The sequence below is a fragment of the Manis javanica genome, chromosome 8 (genome assembly GCF_040802235.1).
Source record: "Manis javanica isolate MJ-LG chromosome 8, MJ_LKY, whole genome shotgun sequence".
Lineage (NCBI taxonomy): Eukaryota > Metazoa > Chordata > Mammalia > Pholidota > Manidae > Manis > Manis javanica.
Window position 1 is genome coordinate 70,721,149 of NC_133163.1, and position 22,930 is coordinate 70,744,078.

General features: G+C 32.0%; 1 long non-coding RNA gene across 1 annotated transcript in view; it reads right to left on the bottom strand.

Moving 5' to 3' along the window:
* Positions 1–4,586: 4,586 nt before the first annotated feature.
* LOC118968528 (uncharacterized) overlaps positions 4,587–22,930 on the bottom strand; it is a 41,247-nt gene continuing 22,903 nt past the window's right edge. Inside the window, exons 2-3 of the long non-coding RNA XR_005056262.2 lie at positions 15,200–15,294; positions 4,587–4,769 (exon numbers count right to left, since the gene is read on the bottom strand). This is a non-coding gene — a long non-coding RNA (uncharacterized lncRNA). The remainder of the gene's footprint in view (positions 4,770–15,199; positions 15,295–22,930) is intronic.

Below are 22,930 nucleotides of genomic sequence, written 5' to 3' on the forward strand. Positions count from 1 at the left end.
CTAGAAAGAAAAGAAAAGAAAAAGGAGAGAAAGAGAATTGTGTCAGAAGTAAAAGTAAAACTAACTAACTAAAAAAGAATTGGAGAGGGAGAATTCAAATCATATAGGTCATGGAAAGGAAATAAGGGCTAAGAAGTTTTGAAAATTTGGAGACAATTCAAGAATACTCAGCATCAACAAAATCCATTATGCTATAGAAAAAAAAAGATTGTTTAATTACCCTTAACAATATTGTGATGAAAACACAAAAAGAGAACAGATTAAAATGCCAAAATAATTATAATAGCATAACTCACAGTCTTAAATCTCTAACTTCAAAAGTATATATATCTTATGTACTAAAAAATATCTGTAATAACCCTGAAATAAAATAAAATACTATCAAAAGGGTAGAGAGTTTGAAGGAGGCCTCCGAGCTAGACATCCCCTTTCGAACATTGTACCTAAGTGTTTGCAACAAAAGCATTTGACATTGGCGCTCAAGCAACAGTAATAGTGATTTGCACTGAAGGGATGGGCCTTTGGCAAGACTCTGGAAGAACAATAAAGTTGCATTCTCAGGAGTCAAAATTCTAGTGTTTCATAGCATATCTCATCATTATCCATGGCCTACTGAGATAGGATTCATGAAACTAGTAGAGCATCAGAGAACTAGTGGAAAACACAGAAAAGATGTACATACAGTTTTTTAAAAATATTAAGTATTAGAAAGGCACCAAACTCAATAATCAGAAGAGCTAACAGAGAAAACGATTATTAGAACAGTAACAAAAATGCAAAGAAACTGCAAATAATACATCTAGTGGGTTTAAACAGAATATTAAATCTATGATACTGTAATGATATAAAAAAGATTATATGGACTTTAGAACTAAAAAGAAGAAATCATTTGCATATAAATACTTTGGGTATAGTTGAAAAAGGCTATCAGTATCTTAGATTTAAATGGCAGTTTCTGGAAAAACATGTTATAAAACCCCCAAATAGTTGACATACCTAAAAAAAGAAAGAGATTCCTGGAGAATAGTTCCAGAATTCCATCTGCCATATATAATGCAGAGAGAATGCAAGGGAGAAAATAACTGAAGTTATACCAAAGCTTTTTAAAATAAAAATAAGTTTCCATACATCTAGAAAGCTCATGGTTTAGAGAAGGAAAATGGGGTGATAGAGAACCTTTAATGTTAGAACTTCCAGGAGAGGCAAAATAAAAATCTAGACATGAAAAACATTGCTTTAAAAATTTTAAACTGGATAGTTGGGTGAAACAGATTAGAGATAACTCAAAATAGAAAGAACAAAACAAAAGATAAATATGAAGAAATTTCCTAGAATCTAACAGTAAGATACAGACTAACCAATTAAAGAGAAATTAAGAAACACAGAAAAAAGAATGAAATCTAAAGAGAAGAAGTCTTAGAGAAAAAAAAGCTGAGATGAAATAATTATTTCTAAAGACAATGGCTAAAAAATTTCCATAAATGAAGAAAAACATGCATTTTTGGATCTGAGAGATAAACACACAAGCAGGATAGATACCAAGAGAAATATTAATATAACTACAGAAACCAAAGATAATGACAAACTTTGAAAGCAGCTGAAGGGAAAAGATAGATTATCTATAAAAATATGAAAATCTACAGTGAAAGCAAATATTTAATACAAGTATTCATGAAAAAGAATCTTTACAATTGAATTTTTTTAATTATCAATAAAAAGGACATATCTTAAATGTCTATCATCAGAAAATTTAATAAATAAATATTTGAATACATATGTAATGTCAAAATATTTAGTGTAAAATATTCACAATGTATAGCTGTAAAAACTAGAGCTAAAAGTATCAACATAATAATTTTTTATGCAGAATTGTAGGTATTTATAAATGTAAATAAAGTGATTATCTATAAACATATGAGCCTGGACATTTAGGAATACTTAAGTTAATTTAGTGAGGTTTCAAACTATGCAAGTGTATGTATGCTGTCTCAGGAAGGAGCTGGGGTTATAAAAGGTTCAGCCAAAAAGCAAAGTTACTCTGTTTTCTTACAGCATTGCCCAGGGGAAGTAGGTGCTGGCCAGCACACAAGTTTCTGGTCAGCTTACCAGACTCCACCCTCCAGGGAGCACAGAAGACTCTGGCTCTCAGCACTTCAGCCTCAGGCACTAAGGTCACTCGACAAAGGCTCCGCTCAATTACATTTAATTTGACGAAGAAATGAAAAAGGAAAAAGAGAAAAATGAGATGGGAATAAATTTTGAGGATTTCATTATCATTATTTTTTACTTGAATGGCATAGGTACAAGTCTTTCTTAGAGGAAAAAGTTGCATAATGGATGGTGAAAGGCTCTTGGAGAAAAAAGGTCACAGATCTATAGTGAAAGTATATTAAAGGAAGAGCAATGCTTTCTCTAAAATTCACAAAACAGGCAAAAGAAATGAAAAGAAACTGAAAATGCCATTGATATTAGAGCACATGATTGAGAAAGTTTACGTATTTTTTTAAAAATGAAGTAGGAAAATGATCCGTTACTTTGAGAAGCAGGAGTAGAGATTATTAGAAAAGCAGTAATTGTTCAATAGCTACGTGGGGACAAGGAACAAAGAATAGATGAGAGACAAATGCAAACACAGTTGAGGAATGGTGAAGACCTAACAGAAGATAGAGACAAAAGATTTTCATGGCTCAATTAGTATGGTCTAATTCTTCTCTAGAAAGTCATTGATAATTTTAGCCCAAGCTTGGGTGTGAATAGGGCAAAGAAAAAAGATAAAAATAATAGGGGAAATAAAAAAATAATAAGGGAGAAATATGGGATTCACATATAAATCAAGTATAAAAATCGAATGAATAATCATATCTAACTTGATTGTTTATAGTTCATGATGTGTGATCAAAAATGAAAGTTTCTTTGTTGACTGCCCTTGCACTGTTCACCATGTAGGAACTTATTCACTATGTAAGAACTTGTTCACCATGTAAGAACTTGTTCGTTATGCTTCAGAAGATTGGAGACTGTTGAGAGTTAGGCTTGGGGTTGATTAATGATTGTGCATTGTGTCCCTTATACAGAATTTTATTGCTGTTAAAAACCATTTGATCAATAAATATGAGAGATGCCCTCTCAAAAAAAAAATGTTACCTAGAAGTTGCTGACATTGAATTACAGAAACTCTAGTAGATAAGGAAATAAGTGAAACTGGATAAAGTGTGTAGGGCTAGACTATGTAAATGAAAATATCTAGGAAATGAAAATCCTGGTATGATCAAAATGATAGAAATAAAGAAATGAGAAAGTAGAGAGAATAGGAAAGCATAATTAGAAAGTAACTTCTCATACACATAGTTATTTTCTATCTCACCACTGTCTTGTTTTCAGTATCTATTAATAGTTGATATTTTCTTTCTTCCTGAGATGTGGAATCTTGTTTGACTCATTTACTGATGTATCCCTACCACCTAGAGTGGTTTGGTTCTGGCTGCACAATGCATTAGCAGTAAGATATTGTGCAATAAACCTAATAATTGTGAGCCCTCATTTTCTCATTCACAGAAAGGTTGTAACACTTTCGTAACATTTTTGTGGGGATAACATTAGATAATAGAACACATATGCCTATGTCTGGCATACAGGAATGCTCATTATATATTAAGGTTTTAAAAATGTTCCTCATATCTTTGTGATGTAATCTATATCCCCTTTATATGCAATGATATTATTTTACCAAGACATAAAAGATTCCCAGTAAGTTATTTGTCAGCTCTTAGAGTCAAAAACGGTTCCTACTGAGCATTAATAAGGTACTTCCTAAGTATTTTTATCAAGAAGCAAATCACCATGGCAATTATATTGGTAGGTCCAACTAACTGTGCATTGTATATGAGCTGGTGAAGTATTAACACTGTCAGGGTTAATGTTTACTTATACCAGTAAGTTCATAAAACACTTCTGAAAAGATGACTCTGTGTCTTTAAACTTTCCTGTATTCCATCACATTAGAACTTGGTATAGCGTCACTGGCTTTTCCAACATGCTTACTGCCATTACATGCAGAGATGATGTCCTGATTCCTGAAACAATCTTCTGTAAGTGTTACTGTATTGAAAGGACAAGTGCTACTCTTTAAGAGGACAAAGTATGAGCAAGCTTTGATGACTGAATGCAAATTTTCATTTTAAACTTCCTCTTTAGCTTCTCATAAGCTACCGTGACTTTAAAAATCAAAAGGACTTAAAGTATAATCTAAAACGTGTTTAAATTGTACTCTGCCTTCTGTTTGGCAAATCAAAAATTACCTATCTAAATTAATTCCACATGAAAAAGGCACACATGCAATTACATTTATAAACTCTTCATAAAGGGTGTTTCAGTCTGCAAATGAAAGGATGATTCTAGATAAAAAGGAATAAAAAGATTCGCCACTATGAACATTGGAAATTTACCCATTTCTTGCTTATGAGCTGGAAACCTCACCACGAGGTGAAAGAAATTGTTTATAAACACACACACATACACAAATCACAGAAAAACATTAGTTGACAATAAAACATGTTTATATAAGGAAAAAACTTCACAAAAGAATACAATTTTTAAATAAAAGTAATGTAATATATATTTATTATTTGTAAGAAGGACAACACAATAGTGGTGGTGGAAAAGATAGAGAAGCAAGCATTTTTTGGATGGTGCATTCTTCTGCAGCACCATTTTCATCACCAATTTTTCACCCTTTCTGTGTCTTGGTTACTCTTCATTCCAAACTCCACCTAATATATTTAAAATACAAAAGCTAATCAATTATAAGAGCACTTTAAAATGCACAATGCATAGAAATTTTTCATGTGCACAAGAAATGCAAGAAAAAAAAGATGCTATTTCTTCATCCCTTTTACTGGCATTAATATAAAAGAAAAACATCCTGGAGTCATCCAAACATGGGACACAATTCAAACGTTTTCTGTAATTTTTTCTAGGAGCTGTTTGTCAAGTAAATTATTGACTGTGTCTTTCTATGAAGTTAGAATGTCAAAGTATCACTTTTTACAGCATATTAATTTAGTGTGCCTTTAACTGGAAAGTCAACAAAGTGGGAAAAAAAGGGAGATTTTTGTCAAAAACAGTAAGAATATTCAAGAGCTATTATGGATGGTAAATAGTTGTTAACTGAGCAGGCATTATGTAGGTAGGGCTATTTTCTCCCCAATTTATTTTTAGCTTCTATTTCTCTGAAAGGGAAAAACTGAAACAGAGACATTAATAAAATATCTGCAATATTTTGTTAGGGAGTACAGATTTCAAAACATGAAGCTCTTAGATGACAAATCACAGTAATGCTTTCTTACAAGAAACACACACATATAAATACTAATGGAACAGTGGTAAAAAAGCAACAATTTTATCACATGCCTATCATATCTGCAGACATCAGAACTGTAGAAATCAAGGCTGTCTTTGCTTTCACTAAGGACTCACGAAGTACTGAGGAAAGGTTCAAGGTTTCATTTAATTTGAGGATTATGGTTAGCCAAGGAGCAATTACTTTTTGTAAAGTTTATTTCAAGATTAAATGTGTCGCTTTCCCCACTCCACAGTGGTATGATGTGCTTAGCCATAATGGCTGTGCAGCAAGAGATCGGTTCTGCTTCATCAGTTTATTACCAAGAAGACCAAAAGGAATAGATTAGAAATGTTACCCAATTCAGCCTTAAAGATAATATGCACAGAGTTGCCACAGGCAGGATGTAGTATAATCCACTGACCTGTAAGGTGAGTATGCTGTTTTTTATTGAGGCCAGAATACTTTCAGCATCATTACTAAAGCATAAAATCTGCATGTCAAATGAATTTGTGCTCTCTTCACCTCACATTGATTAACACAAATTAAGTTTCATACTTACCACCTACAGCAGTTAACAAGTAGTACTATCAAATTCTATGACTTTACTGCACTATAATCCCTTAAACTGCTCTTTCCACAATTCCTATTTAATAGAAGCCTGTAGTGTTCAATTTGAAGCAATCATGTGAAATGAAGGTGCTCTGAGCATGTCTCAGATTTTCTGTGTTGAACAACAGAATTTGGAGACACGTGGATATTTCACAGCTAACTTGGTTTCAATAGATGGACCAAATAATTAGTTAAGCAACAAGTTTGGTCTTACATCTTAAATAATCTACGAATTTGCATTAAGAAAACCCAAAAGCATATTATCAATCTCTGTATTCATTTATAATTGTATTCATTTACATAAAAATGTAGAAATATCACAACGAATAATGTCCTAATATGAACAAAATGTGAAGTTTTAAACTGTTCTACTTACAATATTATATTTTCTATTTTCTCAGATGAGAGCTAATGAAAGAGGAATTTTGTTGAGAGTCTATATTCCAAGTGTTCTTATAGAAACTCTCTTTATGCTAAGGTTTCATAAACATAAATAAATGGAGGGATACCATGAGAGACCAACAATAAGGCATATGCTAAAAATCAAAGGGGAAATAAATTTTATTAATCACAAAGATGGTTTTGTATTTTGTGAAATTATTCAGAGAACATTAGGTTGATGTAGTAATAAAAATCAAATTAAGCAGCTTTATAAAGATAAACAAAAAATTATTTAAAATCTACTTAAAGACTGTATTGACATTTGGAAAATATTTCTTAATTCATTTTGGAACATACAGCCTCCCCTGTAGGCTGAGAAATTTATTTTTAAGAGATGATGTTTGTATGTGGAAGGGGAAAGCAGTTAGAAAGGATTCCTTCAACATATGAATGGTAAACTCCAAATATGGGCTCTAGTATATCTGCATCATAACTATCACTTGATATTATAGTGTGTATATGACACTGAATTTTGTGATGGTTCTCTCTCTCCATTTGGAAACTAAACTCAAATATCAAACCAACGTCTTTCATTTGATTGTATGGTTATCTTCTATTTCCCTCAATGTTCTGTAAAATGTTGATGGTCAATAATTACCCTTTGCATTAAGTTATTAACCTAGATGTTCATTTCTCTTATTCTTTGTTATGGGTTGAATGTTTGTGTCCCCTCAAACTCACATGTTGAAGCCCTAACGCCCATTGTAAGGATATTTGGAGATTGGGCCTTGGGGATGTTTTACAGGTTTACATGAGGTCATGAAGGTAGATTCCCACAGCAAAAGCAGTGTCTTAGGAAAAGAGGATGAAACTAGAGCTCCTTTTCTCTCTGCTTATGAAGATACACCCAGAAAGTTTTCATTTGCAAACAAGGAAATTTCTCAGTAGGAACTTAATCTGTCAACAGCTTTGTCTTGGACTCCCCATTCTCCACAACTGTGAGAAATAAATGTTGTTTAAAGCCCTTAGTGTATGGTATTTTGTTGCAGCAGCCTGAGCTGATTGAGACATTCTTAATCCTTAAACATAAAATCAATTTTTTAGCAATTAGGCTTTTCTTTGAATAACATCATTTCATGTACTCAACTATACCTCCAATTTATACCTATTAGGAAGAGATGTGGAATATGACTATTATCATGGAATGCTAATCCTGATACCATATTTTCTACCCTACCCTCGTAGAAAGGATGTAATGTCAATGCAAAATGCCATAAAGTTTTCTATCTCTTTCAACTGCAGAACATTGTAATTTACATGTAAGGCAGGATACATTTAATGTCCATTTTTTTGGAGGATACTAAAATATTTTTCTTAATTTATATTTAATAACTTTTAACTTATAATTTATTTAGCATGTTATTTTCTTTATTTATATTTGAATGTCCATAATATTTCAAATTTAGAAGGAGTCCAACCAACCATTATTATCAATGAACTTGCAAATTAATCAGATGACTTCAGCTGAATGTAGTAACAGTTTTAATACCTGGGACCAATCTCTATATGATCTTTAAGCAATGCATATATTTTCATAAATGTGCAAATTAAGCTCATTGTGATACCTTACATTATCATTATGTGTTCTGTTATAGTCTCACTTGGTCTCTGTAGTCACCCATACTACTCAGAAAGATGCAGGAAAATTAAACATCTACAAGGAATATAATATGTTAATAATATAAATGAAGAATATTCATTACATTTCTAAGAGATATGAGGCCTTCACAAATAGACATTTTTCAATCTAATATCCCTGATATAATTCATAGTGATTGGTATGTACTAGGTTCTTAATATATTTTCTGAATTGAGGAATTAACTAAAAGTACCAGGCACTTTACAAGACATAAGGTATTAAAAAATTGAATATACTGAGGGCTCAGTCCTGAAAGAAATTATAATATAGTGAAAGAGTTCATAGATACTGAGAACTAATCAAACTAGTTAGTAATGAAAATGAAATGATTTATGCAATTGCTAAACTTAAGTCCACACTTTAAAGCACTAAAATTGTGGGCCTAGAAAGTCTTACCAAAAACTCAGGGCTATCATTTATAAACACTGAATATTCAAGCAGTTATTATGTGGGTCTCTGTAATCTGTGGAACTAAAATCACGCAGCAGTGATAGGGTTCCTGACTTAGCCTAGTGCCTGAGCAGGTTTGTTCTGCTGCCTAACACTGGATGGAATGCTTACTCTGAATCAGATACCAAGTTCTTTCCTATCAACATAATTTGAGTGATAATCTCAAGTTCCTACATGTAGGAAGGATTTATTATTGTTTACTTTAGAATTAGGTTAAGGAGAAGCAAGCATTTCAGAAATGGTAGACTTAAGGACCTCTGAAACACTGCTCCTTTGTAAAAAGACAGACACAGGAAAATTTGTCAAAACCAACTTTTCAGAATTCTGGAAATTAACAAAAAGCTTTCAAAGTCTGAGAAGCATCTATTCAAGAAAAATGGCTGAATCTCTGTAATAACTTTATGGTGAACTCTGTGAAATTCGTGGTGTTTTAACTTGCCCTTTACATTCTTTTTTTTCTTTTGCCAGCTGTGTGTAGCCTTAAAAACCAGCAACCAAACAACCCCTGCAAAGGGAAGAATAGATTTGTAATTGCCGTAAAGGCCCTATTCCCAGAGAATCATTGCCATTTCATCTGCCTGGTGGCTCCCTGGAAAAACCCCTTTGCAAAGCTTTTAATCATTTGACCTGACTCAGAACTTGTTCAGTGGAAAAACTCTCATGGTGTTTATCAAAGGCAATCAGCATCAATTATTTAAAACAGAAGCTGTCAGAGTCAGTGATACCAGTTGCCCCAAACAAAGTTACGCAAAATGCTTAAAAGGAAAACATATGTTACAAAATGTCCATATGGGGCTTTGATAGACTCCAAATATTACTGGGTTTGTGTTTACAACCCAGAACACCAGGGAGCTCCCTAATTTCTCACTTCTACTGGACCTTCAGGAGCTGCAAAAGGTGGAAATTAATGATAATGCTTAATTGTCAACTATGCCCCATCACATAAACAGAGCACCTCTACAAAGGCTGGAAGACTTATTGACTCAAGCCATTTCAGTGAAAAATCTATCCAGTTATTAGCTGAACTCCAAGTTAACTGAAGCAGAGACTTCAGTGGCCACACCTGATAAAGAATATACACTTCACAGAATTAGTCCAGGAAAATAACTACATCACAAAGAGAAACAACAAAACCATGATAATAAATAGGAATCTGGTTTCCAGAGTTTCAGCATTTCATGTTGTTTTCTACAAAAAGTTATGAGACTTGAGAAGAAACAAAAAGTATGGCTTATACACAAGAGAGAGAAAAAAAAATACTGGAGCCAATAAAAACCATCTCTTGGGAATGTCAGACAAATTTTTTAAATCTGCTACTACATCTTTTCAAGAAAGGAAGCCATGTCCGAAGAATTTAAAGAAAGTATGATAATTTCTCACTGCATAGAATATATCAAGGAAGAGAAAAATAAATTTTAAAGTACCATATAGACATTCTTTAGTTGAAAAATAAGATGACTGAAATAAAAATTACTAGAAATGCTCAAAAGCAGATTTGAGCTGATAGGAGAAGGAATCAATAAACTTAAAGATAGGTCAATTGATATTTCTCAGTTATTTTGGGGGAACACAAAGAAAAAATAATGCATAAAATTGATTGAGTCTCAGAGAATTATAAGACACTTTTAAGTGTACTAAAATATGCTTAGAGGTAGTCAAGAAAGGGAAAGAGAAGTAGAAAGAATATTAGAATGAATAAGGGCTGAAAACTTCCAAAATTTGATGAAGGATATTAATCTACACATCTGAGGAGCTCAATCAGTTTCAAATAGGCTAAACTCAAAGACACACACACCTAAATACATTCTGGTCAAATTGGAAATGATAAAAGACAGAGATAGGATCTTTAAGGCACCAAGCGGAAAAAAAATATCATTGTATACTTGGGATTCTCAGCAAGATTAAGAAGCAGACTGCACTAGAAATAGTGGAGGCCAGAAAGCAGTGAGATGAAATATTCAAAGAGCTGAGACTGCCAACCAAGAATTCTACACCTACCTTCTGGACACAAACTTTATGTTATTTAAATTAAGTTGCATTAATCTAGGCTAGACTGTTCTAACTTAAGATGTTACTTTGTAATGTCCAGAGCAACAATTTTAAAAGATACCTCAAAAAATATAAATATGCAAATATTCATATAAAATATAAAAATAAAAAACAAGGAAATTAATAGTATAGATAGAAAAGATACCTGTTTAGCACAAAAGTAGATAGTAATGGAAGAACAGAGGGCCAAAGAGGACACAAGACATAGAGAAAACAAATAGAATGGCAGATCTAAATCTTACCGTATCAGTAATTATATTAAACATAAATGAATTAAGCACTCCCAACAAAAGGCAAGAACTGGCAAAATGAATTAAAAAAATATTGACCCAACTTTGTCCTATCTATAAAAAGACACACCTTATATACAAAGACACAAAGAGATTGAAAACTAAAAAGTGGAAGAAGATATACCATGCAAACAATAGCCAAAAGAGAGATGAAATGGCTATACTAATATCAGATCAAATTAAGACAAAGATTGTTACTAGAGAAAAAGAAAAACATTTTCCAAATAATAAAGAGGCAAATCATCAAGAAGACATAATAATTACAGGAATACCTTGGAGTTACTGTGGGTTCCATTCTAGACTATCATAATGAAGAGAATATTACAATAAAGTGAGTCAAATGAATTTTTTGGTTGCCTAGTGCATATAAAAGTTATGTTTACACTATACTATAGTCTATTAAGTATGCAATAGCATTATGTCAAAAATGTAGATATCTTAATTTAAAAATACTTTATTGCTAAAAAATGTTAGCTATCATTTCATCTTTCAGTGACTCATAATCACTGATCACATAACAAGCATAATAATAAAGAAAAGTTTGAAACATTGAGATTTCCAAAATGAAACACAGTGACATGATGTTAACAAATACTTTTGGAAAAATGACACCAATAGACTTGTCTGGTGCAAGATTGCCAGTATCCTTCAATTTGTAAAAAAAAAAAGCAACACCTGCAAAAGGCAATAAAGTGAAGTACAATAAAATGAGATATGTCTGTTTGAACATATATGTGCTTAGTAACAAAGCCCTCAAAGTGCATAAAGGAAAAATTGACATAAGTGAAGGGATAAATAGATAATTCAATAATAATAGTTGGAAACTTCAATATCCTACTTTGAATAATGGATATAAAAACTTGGTATAAGATTGATGAGGAAATAGAAAACTTGAACAATTCTATAAGCCAAGTAAACCTAACAGACATCTATAGAACACTCTACCCAACAACAGAGGAAAACACATTCTTCACAAGTGCACATAGAACATTCTCCAGTGTAGACCATCTGTTAGGCCATGAAGCAAGCACCAAACAGTGTAAAATGTTATAAATTGTACAAAGTTAAAATGGTAGAAATTATGAAATGTTCTCTTGTCAAAATGAAATCAACTTGGAAATGATAGAGGCAAATTAGAATATTTCACAAATATGTGGAAATTAAGTAATTCTCTCTTAAATTTCCAATGGTTGAAGAAGAAATAAAATGGGAATTAGGAAATACTTTGAGAAGGGTGAAGATGAACACACAACATGCCAAAACTTAAGGAAGGAAGTTAAATCTGTAAATAGAAATTTATATTTATGAATACCTCTGAATAAAAAAAAAGATATGTAATAAAATTAACCTTCCACAATAATAAAATAGTAAAATGAGCAAAGTAATCCCAAACCAAGGACAAGGAAGGAAATAATAAAAAGTAAAGTGGGAATAAATTAAATAGAGAATAGGAAAAATTAGAGAAAGACAGAATCAAAAGTTGGTTCACTAAACTTTCATTTAACTAAACTAAAAAGAGAGAGAAAATAATCAAATTACTAAAATCAGGAATTAGAAAGCAGCCATGACCACTGACTGTATAGAAGTAAAAAGAATTATAAGAAACTATGATCAACTGAATGTCAGCAAAGTAGAATGGAAAATTTCCTACAAAGAAACAATCTACTGAAACTGACTCAAGAAGAAATACAAAATCTGAAAAAACTATAACAAATAAAGAAATTAAATTTGTAATTTAAAGCTTTTCCACAAAGAAAAGCCCAGGTCAACATGGCTTCACTGGTGATTCTTATCTATTTAAAAAAGAATCAACACCAATTCTTCATATAATCTTCCCAAAAGAGGAAAAATACTTCCCAACTCATTCTATTAGGCCAATATGACCAAACTAGGACATCACAGGAAAAAACTATACACCAATAGTAGCATGCATGGAAGAATTCTCATAAAATGCTAGCAAAGAAAATTTGGCAACATATTAAGCTAATTACACCATTACCATTTATTGGTTAGAGAGTTTCCCCTTAAGATTGAGAACAATGCAATGGTCACCTCTCTCTCTCCATTCCTATTCAGTATTGTACTAGAAGTTCTAGCTATTGCACGAGGAACATACAAAGAAAATTTTAAAATACACAAATGAAGAAAAAAAATCTTAATTTGTGAATAACATGATTGTCTATGTAGAAAATTTCAGAGAATCTGCACATTGCTCTTGGAACTAATAAGTCAATTTAGCAAGGATGCAGGATACAAAAACCATATATAAAATTTCATTGCTTTCATATATGTTAGCAATGAGTAATTGGAATATGATAGTTATGATAGTAAAAATAATCCAATATCAACCACAATAACATCCCCCAAAATGAAATACTTAGGTGTCAATCTGACAAAATTGCACAGTATTTGGAGGCAGTAAACTATAACACACTGAGGAAAGAAATGAGGAAAAGAAATCAAGATCTAAATAAATGGAGAGATAATCCATATTCATGGAATAAATTACTCCATATTGACCAGTCAGTTTTCCCAACTTCATCTATACATTCAAATTTATAGTTATCAAAATCCCAGTTCCATTTTTTGGCAGATATTTTCAGATTGATCCTAGTATTTATATGAAAGTTCAAGGGACCTAAACTATACAGACTCACTGTGAAAAAGAACAGCAAAGTGGGAGGACTCACTCTTTCTGATTTTAAAACTTATTGCACAGTTATGTGATCAAGAGAGTGTAGTAAATATAGAGAGGTACACATAAATGATAAATACGTAAATCATAACATTTAGATTAATTTATGGTCAATTGATTTTTGATATAGATACTGAGACAATTCAGTGAGGGACAGAACAGTCCTTTGAACAATTTGCCTGAGGACAACTGCATACCAACATGCAAAAGTGTGAGCCTGGACCCTCTACCTCAAACCATATAAAATATTAACTACAAATGGATCACAGGCCTAAATGAAAGAGCTAAAGTTATGAAGCTTTTAGAAAAAACCAGAGGTATGTATCTTTGTGCTTTGGGTTAGGCAATGGTTTCTTCATAAAGCACAAGTAACAAAAGAAAATACAAATAATTTGGGTTTAATCAAAATTTAAAACTTTTCTGATTGAAAAGACACCATCAAGAATGTGAAAAGACAAGAGATTTGTGTTGAGAGTATATAAAGAACTATTGGAATGCAAAAATACAGACAACAATTAAAAAATGGGCAAAAACTTTGAACAGATGTTCCTTCAAAGATCATAGACAAATGGCCAATAATTGTATAAAAAGAAACTCAATATAGTTAGTCATTAAAGAACTGAAAATCGAAACCACAATGAGGTAATGAGGTGGTTAAAATAAAAAGAGGCAATAACAGATGTTGACAAGGTTGTGGAAAAACTGCAATCCTTCTACATTGTTGCTGAGAACTGAAAATGGTAAAGCTTTTTTGAAAAACTGTTTAGTATTCTCCCAAAATATTAGACATAGAGTTACCATAAAACACAGCAATATGACTACTAGGAATAGATATAAAATAAATTAATGTATGTCCACATAGAATCATATACATAATTGTTTATAGTGGCATTATTCACAGTGATAAAAAATGCAAACAATCCAAAGTCTATCAATTAATGAATGGATAAACAAAATATGGTATACCTATACAACATAATATTATTCAACCACAAAAAGGGAATGAAGTACTGACATTTGCTGCAACATAGATGAATCTTGAAAACATCCTAAATAAGTCAGTCACATAAAACCACATATTGTATGATTCAATTTATATGAAATTTCCACAATAGGGAAACCCACAGAGACAGAAAATAGATTAGTGGTCAGAGGCTGGGGGAAATAGATTGAGAGTGCTAATGAATATGGGGTGATAAATATGTTCTAAAGTTAGATAGTAGTGATAACTGCAAAATTCTGTGAATATATTAAAAAGCTAATGAGTAGTGCATTTTAAAAGGGTGAATTTTATGGTACTTGAATTCTAACTAGCTTGCTAGCTACCCGTTTAAACTGATCATGGAAAATGAGAAGGGGGCAGCTACAGTCCTCTCATGTTTCTTGGTAGACCCTCATATGACAGCTTTAGTCTTCAGGACTACAGAAGATCACTCCTTCATTTCCTGATCATGTATAGCCAATAAACTGCATTCAAAGTACAAGCACTCTTTGATATGTCTGACAAGTGTATTGTTGAAAAATATTAACATAAGTTAACAAAATATAAGACAAAGCAACTTTTGAATAAGAAATAATGCTAAAGAACATATATCAAGGTGTCAGATGAAGCAGTCAGCTCCCAGGTTTGCTCCACTGAGGAGAAAATAAGCCAAAAACAAGAAAGGAAGAATGCCTGGGCTTACATGCATGCTCCAGCTCTGGCTTGTGATTTTAAACAATTTCAAAGAACTTTCATATCTTCTCAGCATCAGGGTTCCGAAGGGAAGTAGGAGGATTTCTGGATATGAGAGAAGAAAATGAACTCTATTAAAGATGCATTCAGAGCAAGAATTAATAAAATACAGAACAAACGAGGAAGGAGGATCAAAAGTTAAATGTTTCCTAAACTGTTTCACTTGAAATTGCCTTTTCCTAACTGGAATCATGGCTTTCCCTGTCATGTAGCTTATGGTAAATCCCAGACCACTATCTTACAAACAGGGTTAGATGTGTGTAATTAAGATACCTAAAATATTGTTTCCCAATCAAGTTGATCAGAATAACCTGTAAAGATATTGTGAGATTTGGATCCCATAACTACATCCAAATTTACTGAATCATAATATCTAGGGATGGTGACTTGTTAATGACAATAAAAATAACTTTGAGTATGATTTTGTTATCAGCCAGGTTTGCAAATCACCCAGCACCATTATGAAACACAAAACACACACATACTACAAAGTGTATATACCTAAAAATATTTTGAAATCTGGAATGTGTATATTAAGTATATACAGAGAAGAAAGTGTTTTCCATAAAGATACATGTCCAGTTAGCAGCAATATTGCATGAGAACCTAGGTTTATTAAAAATAGACTTTTATTGGTTGAACCCATTTCTTCCTTTTTCCTTTAATTCCCACAGATAGACTATGAATATTAAGGGCTAATGTAACACTGGACTAAAGAGTTTCTTGCATTAGCTTTAAAATCTCTTTAAAATCAAGGGCCAAAAAACATTTCACTTTTGTATATGATAAATATTAGAAAAAGCTCAAAATATAAATCTTTCAAATCTGCATATATATTTATGAACTTGGTAGACCAATTCATCAGAGGTTGAAACATGAAACAGTAAAGGACGGTGGCCTCTGGGGAGTGTGATGAAAATGATGTAGGTGTGTAGACTGGGAGGGAAGCTTATTTGTATTGTATGAAGTTTTTAATTTTTTTTTCAAAAATTTAGATTCATATATTAGATTTTCACATTTTTAAATGTATACAGAAAAAAGGAAAGAAAACAAAACTTATACACTAGATTATTTTTTCTACTGCTGTGTAACAAATTAGTATAGATTTAGCAGCTTAAAAAACATATATTTATTATCTCACAGTTTCTGGGGTCAGGAATTCAGGCACATCTTAACTGGGTCCTCTGTAAGAACGCAATTAATATAATAGCCAAAACTGGTTTCTCAGACTAGAGAAGAGCCTGCTTCTAGATTCACTCAGATTGATGGAAGAATTCATTACACTGTGACTGTAGATGAGGGCCCTAGTTTCTTGCTGCCAGTTGGCTGGCAGCTGCCTTCTGCTCATAAAGGTCTCCCTTCGTTCCTTGCCATCTGGGCCTCCCAACATAGTTACTTACTTCTTCAAAGCTAGCAGGGGAGTTTTATATAACAATCTTAGGAGTTGTATTGTATTCTCATCAATATCCTATTTTTGAGGATATTTTTTACTGAGACTATTTTTGTGTCAAGCATTCTGCTAAGCACTATAAGACATTGTTATATTTCTTATAAAATAGATACTACCAGTTCTATTTTTATGATGAGGACTGAGTCACTTTCCTTGTGTGATACAAGGAGCAAGTGTTAGAGAATGGATTTCAAGCATACTTTCTTTAATCAAAACTTTTTCTCTTCCCATTTTTCTACATTTCAATACTGGCAGAGTAGAAGCCAGAAAACAATTTGATTTCCTCCCAGTTTGAGTAAGAGTAAATGTTAAAAGGGCAGAAGTGAAAAGAAAGGGATGTGAGGAAAATGGACAGAAGCATTATTAAATCAACTTATATGAAATTTCACAATACATAGTTAACCCAGTGTATATTATTTTTAGTCACTTGATTGCAAATACACAACTTTGACACTTAAGACATTCCTTAAAAATGAGCCTTGTGGATTACTTAGCTCAGTTTCTGTGGGCACACTTGGACTTTTTAAGGAACAGTTGAAGAACCCAGCTTTCTCGAAGTGGACCTTTCTCTGACAGTTAAACAGTAATGAAATAGAAGTTACAAATTTTCTTGTGTAATTGGCAACATCCATTTCTACATTTTAGATTAATTACTAAGAATTTTTATTTCCCATAGGTAACTGCATAAACTTCAGTAGAATATTACTAGCAATATTCAGTCATTACTAGCAATATTAGTTCAGGTCTTCTTCTATCATAATGGCAAAATCCTGTTTTGAGGGTTTTTCGATTCCACTGAGTCCATCTTTTAAATCTATTTAAAATGACTAAAGTAGGGAGCAATTAATTTTGCTAAAAGTATAAGTATAATTGTAAGTAAAAGTACAAGTACAATTTTGCATCATTTTTCAAGACAGCTTTACCATTTAACAATGAATAAATGAGAAAGAACTAAGATTAACAGCCAAAATTAATAGTTGTTTTGATATGTTTGGGTTTTCAATACACCACTGTAAAAGTTGACAACATAAGGTGATTTTATAATAATCAATAAACTCTAATATGATACACTGAATTCTTCTTTTTGTATATGTGCAAGTATGTGTACATATACATATTGCATATATTGTATGCAATATAGTCTTATTGAGTCAGCTCTCAAACTCTGTATATTTTAAGTTTGCCCATTTCTTTGAATTTCCAAAACAGTAAAAGGAAGGGTCTACGTTTTCATTTTAAGGAATGCCAAAAGACTCTCTCAGTTGCAAGCATATTTTTAAATACTCTTTGAAATACTGGAAATTTTTTTACTCTCCCAAGTATAATATTTAAATTCTACTTACTTAAATTCTAAAAGAGAAAAAAAATTAAAAATAGATTTCAGTTGCAGTTAATCTTAGGTTAATAATGTTTAATTGGAAAGACGCATTAAAGTTTCTTTGTATTTGTTTCAATTTTTTTGTGGGGGAAGAGACAGATCTTCCTTCTTCTGTCTCTTACATAATAACATTTAGCACTCAAGAATCGATTGTATTCTACAGAAGTGGCATACTTCAGAGAAAGCCCATTGGATTAAGATGGAATATATGAACACATTTGCCTACTTTAAGGTGTTTTGCTTTATATTTTAAAGGCATGGTAACAGTTCAATACTCAAATATCTGCCTTTTCTAACTTATCTCCTAGAATATGTTCCAAAACAATGAGGTATATTGTTGACAAAGAATTAAATGTAATAATCAGGCAATTAACCAAGGGTATTTGCAGCACTATATACAAAGACAAATTAAGAAGACTATCATGGTATCCAGAAGCCATCTGTTAACCAATGTCAAACTGATGATAAAGAAAATTGAGTTCCCTTGACAGTTGGTTTTTCTGCAGCTGCGTGAAGCTATAAAAGAGCCATCAAAGACAAATCTGCATTTGTTGTTAATTCAGAAATGCAGTAGATAGGCATTGAGAAACTTCAGTGACAACTTTTTATTCTGAAAGTTGATGCTAGGATTTCCAGGGAAGTTATACATTGGACCTTGGATTGGCACTGAAGGCCATCTTGATAGGGTAAAATTATGATCAGTATAATTCTCAGATGTGTGTGCATTCACACAAATAAAATAAAAATCTGTTCAGAGCATGAAATAGTGAGTGAATCACTTATAAAATAATCAACCATACACAGATTAGTTAATCACTTATATATGCACCCACACATTTATTATTGCCCATATCTCAATGTTAGCCTGTCAGGAAAGCCTCACTATGGAGCAGTACCAGAAATAACCATAAATTTAGATGGACTTTATTATTAAGCCCTGATAAAGAATAATGTCAAAGACTTAAAACTAAGGTGCCTTCCAGAATAGTTATACTAATGATCAATGGAAACTTGATGAAGTTAACATAATGCTTTGAAAGAGCCTGGGACCTAGAGTCAGGCAAAAGTAATGCTTCAAATCACACTTCATTACATATCAGCTCTATGACCTTGGGCATATTACTTAATCTGTTGTAGTGTGTGTATAAAAATGAGAATGATAATAACCTTGCAGGGACGTTGAAAGGATACAATGAATTAATGGGTGTCAAAACTTATTTCTGTCAAATAAAACATTATGTCTTATCAATGGATTACTGAAGTAATACTAATTGCTAAGGACTTTAAGCTTATTGTGGAAAGGTCACTGGGCTGAGGATCAGGCAATCTAGCTTGTCCTTCCAGCTTTGTCATAAATAAGCCGGGTGACCCTGTAAAAATCATTTAAGTTCTCTGGACCTCAGTCTACTCTTTCCTAAATTAAATTTGGAATGGGCATCGAATTAAAATAACCATTAATTCTAAAATCCTGTAATTCTAAGTACGTCAGTTAGATTTCAAAAATAAGTGCAGGACATAAAATCACAAACTGGTAGAAAAGCAGTGTTCAAATCATTGCAAACTCTTGCATGCATACTTTTTACTGATTTTTTTTTAAAAGAAAAATTAAGCAGTGGGAAAAATCAGCTTTTATGGTCCACTTAAGGTTTAAATTTCTTAGATACATTTTTATTAGCATTCATTTTATTTTAAGTAAGCACGTTTAATTTATTCACTAAAGATATCTAGTTGAACCAGATTAACCCAGAACTGTGTCTGAATTTTTTTATACTAGCAACTTAGAATTTTAAAGTTGAAGGTCAAAAAGTTAACAACTTATTCACTCTCCATTTTATGGTTGTAGAAATAAAACATAAATAAGAGACATAACTTAAGAGAGAACTGGTTTTACATTCTAAATCTACTGATTCCTAGATCACTCATTTTTCCTTATCGTATTTCACTATTTGTATTCTTTTTTTAACAAACTTAAAAATGCATTTTTTCTTAGTTACTTTCTCTGTTCCTGATACCTTATGACTTTGTTAACTTTAACTTAAATAACCACATTTAGTTTAATATGCAATTTCTAACAAGAATTGGATATCAAAATAAATGTGTTTGATCTCTCAATGCCATTTTAAAAGGTATATAGTGGGAGAGGATTCCTCCTACTATTGTATGAAAACTCAGAAACTCTCATCATTTTGCAGTTCATTTCTAAGTGTCACACATTCAATAGTTATTTCAGGTTGTAGCATAAAGTTTTCAAGTCAGAAATATCAAGCGCTAGTTCAATATGGCAACCAATGTTTGAATCTTAATTTAAAAATAAGAATCTTTTACTTTTAGGCATGACTGGTTTCTGCATGCACCTTCCCTTCCACTAGTTAGCTGCTGCCTTGAACCTAAATGATCAGTGAATTTAGAACGACAGAGAAAGCTAAAGAGCAGGACTGTTTCTGTTTGGCTAGTTACTGCTAATGCAGTAGGAGTTTAAATTATAAGAAAAATATGCAGGACACATTAATATATTTGATATAGATAACAAATAAAAAGAAGCAAAAGTAAAACATTGACCTTCGACAAAGGAGCTAAGGCAATACACTGGAGAAAATACAGTCTTTTCAACAAATGGTGAAAGAACAAGTCAATACCCATATGCAAAAAATGAACCTGGGCACAGATCTTACACATTTCACAACAAAGATATAAATGTGTAACACAAAACTATAGAAGTTCTAGAAGATAAGGTAGGAGAAATATAGATGACCTCAAGTTTGGAAATGATGTTTTAGATAAAATATATAAAGCATGATCAATAAAATAAATAATTGATAAATTTGACTTGCTTTAAATGAAAAAAGTCTGCTCATCAATAGATATTATTAAGAGAATGAGAAAACCAACAGACAGGGAGGAAAATATTTGCAAAAAATATATTTGATAAAGGACTGTTGTGCTAAATATACAAAGAACTCTTAAAATTCAACAGTAACAAAGCTCACAATCTGATGCTTTATAAATGGATCAAAGATCTTAACAGACACCTCACCAAAGATACACAAATGAAAAATAAGTATATGAAAATATGTTCAATATCATATGTCATCAGGGAAATGCAAATTAAAATAATGAGATACTATTATACACCTACTAGAATGATGAAAGTCCAAAATACTGACAATACCAAATGCTGGATAGACTATGAGCACCAAGAAATATAATGCACTGATGGTAGGGATGCAAAATGGTAAAGCCATTTTGGTAGACTCTTTGGCAGTTTCTTACAAAACTAAATGTATTGCAATATGATCCAGCAGTCACACAGCTTGGTATTCACACAAATGATTTTAAAAGTTATGTCCGCACAATAATCTGTGCACAGATGTTTCCAGTAGTTTTATTCATAAATGCCCCAAACTGGAGGCAACCAACTTGTCCTTCTTTAGATGAATGGACAAATATGGTACATCCAGATATTCACAACTCAGGGCCAAAAATAAATGAGCTATCAAGCCATCAAAAGCCTTGGAGAAACCTCAGATGCATATAACTAAATGAAAGAAGCCAATCTGAAAAGACTACATATTGTATAATTGCAAATGTATGACATTCTGGAAAAGGCAAAAGTATGGAGACAATAAAGGATCAGTGGTTTCCAGAGGTTAGGGAAGAGGGAGGGATGAGTAAGCAGAGCACATAGAATTTTCAGAGCAGAGAAACTGTTCTGTATGATACTACACTGTTGGCTATATGTCATTATACATTTGTTAATCCTCATAAAATGTACAACTCCAAGAGTGAACCCTATGGATTTTGAATAATAACGATGTGTCAATGTAGCTCATCAGTTGTAACAAATGTACTACTCTGGTGGGGAATGTGATAGTGGGAGAGTTTGGAGTGGGGACGGGCAGGGAGTATATGGGAACTCTTTATACTTTCCACCCAATTTTTATGTGAATATAAAACTGCTCTAAAATGATGAAGTCTATTTTTTAAAAGGTAAAGCAGAAGAATCTAAGATGATACATTTTTTAAAAAGTGATTCCACAGAGAAATAGAAACTTTTGTAAGATAACTGTATAAAGAGCTAGCTTTGGGCACATCCAGTTGGAGGTAAGAATAAATTTTACATAAATTTTAAAAATAGATGTATGTCCTACTATAAAATGAATCACACTGCAAAAGGGAAGTGAACAAAAACAAAGACAACACATTGATTGTAATTCATGTAGGGTTATCGATCTCAGGTCTGTTATAAACAATCTATAAAGATAAATAATTGCTAACCATGTCACTAAAATATAGATGATTACATTAAGATCACACAAATGTGATTTTTTTACAGAATATTAACCAAAATATATCTACTTATCATTAATAAAATAAATATGACTACTTCATAATTACTAAGCAAAATATATAGTATAGGAAAAGGAATGTGAAGGTATCATAAATGGTTAGAAGCAAAGCGTTTTTAAGCTGTTGAGATTCAGCAGTAGGATGTTTACCCTCATTACCTTTATCATTCCTTAGAAGGCATACAATGATCAATCAATGAAGTATAAAATGTATATAGTTCTATTTCATAGATATATACCTCTATAATAGCATTTAACACAATATACTCAATTACTTTATTTAAATAAAAAAATTATTTTTTAATATAGATTTTATTTTTTAATATACAGAAGAAATACTGTATATGTATTTCTTCTTATATATACAGAAGGGATTGTATATATACAGAAGGGATTTGTATATATAAAACCTACAGAAGGGATTTGTAAGGATAACACTTGACACAGTGGCTGGCATACAGTTGATTCTCATATACATGAGTAAAAGAATACTCAGGAATATAATGA